Source organism: Salvelinus namaycush, unplaced genomic scaffold (genome assembly GCF_016432855.1).
Source record: "Salvelinus namaycush isolate Seneca unplaced genomic scaffold, SaNama_1.0 Scaffold711, whole genome shotgun sequence".
Lineage (NCBI taxonomy): Eukaryota > Metazoa > Chordata > Actinopteri > Salmoniformes > Salmonidae > Salvelinus > Salvelinus namaycush.
Genome location: NW_024061433.1, coordinates 52,347 through 55,907, shown reverse-complemented (window position 1 = coordinate 55,907; position 3,561 = coordinate 52,347).

The window sequence follows — 3,561 nt, the reverse complement described above, 5'->3', positions numbered from 1 at the left end:
CTGGTACTGGTACTTCCTGTATATAGCTCCATTCTTGTGTATTTTATTTTATTTATTTTGTTACTATTTAATTGTTTAACTCTGCGTCTTTGGGAAAGGCTCTTAGCAAGCATTTCACAGTAAAGTCTACACCAGTTGTATTCAACACGTGACAAATATAATTGTATTTTATTTTCTTTCATGTAGCCTTTCTATGGTCGGTTTAACTTTGAATCAAGGTAAGACTTGCCTCATAATATGAAGTGAAACGTTCAGGTTTCAAACAATGAAGTATATTATTTTCATAAATGTTTTCTGCCTCCATCTTACTGCAAAGTGGTGTTGGACTCTGAAGCCTACCGTTGTCTATGCACGTCAATAGCGAATGGGTTAGCGAGCTTCAATTACCCGTTAAAAATAAAAATAGTAGCTCTTTTTAATGGTGGCCATCAAAACTGTTTTTAACAAGCGATTACAGTTAGAATGATTCTCCAGTGACTCTAACAGCACGTTTCCCAGTGACTCTAACAACACGTTTCCCAGTGACTCTAACAACACGTTTCCCAGTGACTCTAACAACACGTTTCCCAGTGACTCTAACAACACGTTCCCCAGTGACTCTAACAACACGTTTCCCAGTGACTCTAACAACACGTTTCCCAGTGACTCTAACAACACGTTCCCCAGTGACTCTAACAACACGTTTCCCAGTGACTCTGACAACACGTTCCCCAGTGACTCTAACAACACGTTTCCCAGTGACTCTGACAACACGTTTCCCAGTGACTCTAACAACACGTTCCCCAGTGACTCTAACAACACGTTCCCCAGTGACTCTAACAACACGTTCCCCAGTGACTCTAACAACACGTTTCCCAGTGACTCTAACAACACGTTTCCCAGTGACTCTAACAACACGTTTCACTCCAGCAGCAGAGCTGTTTGAGAAGCTGCATCTCTCTCTCTCTCTGTCCGACAGATTTTCCCTTCATCTGCTCTGTATCTGGATGCTGTGCACGGTTGATATACATAACGGCTAACGACAATGCACACGCACCAATTAACCTGTAGACCGATAAGCAACACCAGTCAGGTGTATATCCATCCCCTGGTATATAAATCCACCAACAGGATGAAACACATTATTCTGCTATGTGATTATTATTATTTTTTAAATTGGGCAGTTTTATCTATCAGCTTTTCATATATTTTTTATTGGCCAAAAGCTGGCTATTACCGGCTAACAGAAACCCTCTCTCTCTCTCTCTCTCTCTCTCTCACACACAGACACACACACACACACACACACACACACACACACACACCCACACACACACACACCACACACACACACACACACCACACACACACACACACCCCCCACACACACACACACACCACACACACCCCACACACACACACACACACACACAACACGCCACACCACACACACACGGCCACACACACACACACACACACACACACACACACACACACGCCACACACCACACACACACGCCACACACACACCCCACCACACACACACACACAACACACACACACACCACACACACGCCACACACACACACACACACACACACCACACACACCACACACACACACACACAGGCCACACAACACGGCCACACACACACGGCCACACACACACACACACACACACACACACACACACAGACACAGACACAGACACACACACACAGACACAGACACAGACAGACACCAGCCAGGTGAGATCAGGTGTGTGATGTATCCTCTTGTATGCTGCACTCTCTACCTCCCGCCTCACTCCCCAGACACACACCGTCGTCGTCTAGTGTTTGGTCTCTGACAAAACCTGTTTCCTAATAAATAACCCAATTACCACATGAAAGACATGGCCTCCACCAGAAACACTCATTATTTAATAGCAGAGCAATATGTTTCTGGAATGAGTGAGCACCACTCCTAGGGGTCGTGACAGTAGAATGAGTGAGCACCACTCCTAGGGGTCGTGACAGTAGAATGAGTGAGCACCACTCCTAGGGGTCGTGACAGTAGAATGTGAGCCCACTCCTAGGGGTCGTGACAGTAGAATGAGTGAGCACCACTCCTAGGGGTCGTGACAGTAGAATGAGTGAGCACCACTCCTGAGGGTCGTGACAGTAGAATGAGTGAGCACCACTCCTAGGGGTCGTGACAGTAGAATGAGTGAGCACCACCCTAGGGGTCGTGACAGTAGAATGAGTGAGCACCACTCCTAGGGTCGTGACAGTAGAATGAGTGAGCACCACTCCTAGGGGTCGTGACAGATGAATGAGTGAGCACCACTCAGGGTCGTACAGTTGAATGAGTGAGCACCACTCCTAGGGGTCGTGACAGTAGAATGAGTGAGCACCACTCCTAGGGTCGTGACAGTTGAATGAGTGAGCACCACTCCTAGGGGTCGTGACAGTTGAATGAGTGAGCACCACTCCTAGGGGTCGTGACAGTAGAATGAGTGAGCACCACTCCTAGGGGTCGTGACAGTTGAATGAGTGAGCACCACTCCTAGGGGTCGTGACAGTTGAATGAGTGAGCACCACTCCTAGGGGTGTGACAGTAGAATGAGTGAGCACACTCCTAGGGGTCGTGACAGTAGAATGAGTGAGCACCACTCCTAGGGGTCGTGACAGTATAGAATGAGTGAGCACCACTCCTAGGGGTCGTGACAGTAGAATGAGTGAGCACCACTCCTAGGGGTCGTGACAGTAGAATGAGTGAGCCCACTCCTAGGGTCGTGACAGTGAACGAGTGAGCACCACTCCTAGGGGTCGTGACAGTAGAATGAGTGAGCACCACTCCTAGGGGTCGTGACAGTAGAATGAGTGAGCACCACTCCTAGGGGTCGTGACAGTAGAATGAGTGAGCACCACTCCTAGGGGTCGTGACAGTAGAATGAGTGAGCACCACTCCTAGGGGTCGTGACAGTAGAATGAGTGAGCACCACTCCTAGGGGTCGTGACAGTAGAATGAGTGAGCACCACTCCTAGGGGTCGTGACAGTAGAATGAGTGAGCACCACTCCTAGGGGTCGTGACAGTAGAATGAGTGAGCACCACTCCTAGGGGTCGTGACAGTAGAATGAGTGAGCACCACTCCTAGGGGTGTGACAGTAGAATGAGTGAGCACCACTCCTAGGGTCGTGACAGTAGAATGATGAGCACCACTCCTAGGGGTCGTGACAGTAATGAGTGAGCACCACTCCTAGGGGTCGTGACAGTTGAATGAGTGAGCACCACTCCTAGGGGTCGTGACAGTAGAATGAGTGAGCACCACTCCTAGGGGTCGTGACAGATGAATGAGTGAGCACCACTCCTAGGGGTCGTGACAGATGAATGAGTGAGCACCACTCCTAGGGGTCGTGACAGTAGAATGAGTGAGCACCACTCCTAGGGGTCGTGACAGTAGAATGAGTGAGCACCACTCCTAGGGGTCGTGACAGTAGAATGAGTGAGCACCACTCCTAGGGGTCGTGACAGTAGAATGAGTGAGCACCACTCCTAGGGGTCGTGACAGTAGAATGAGTGAGCACCACTCCTAGGGG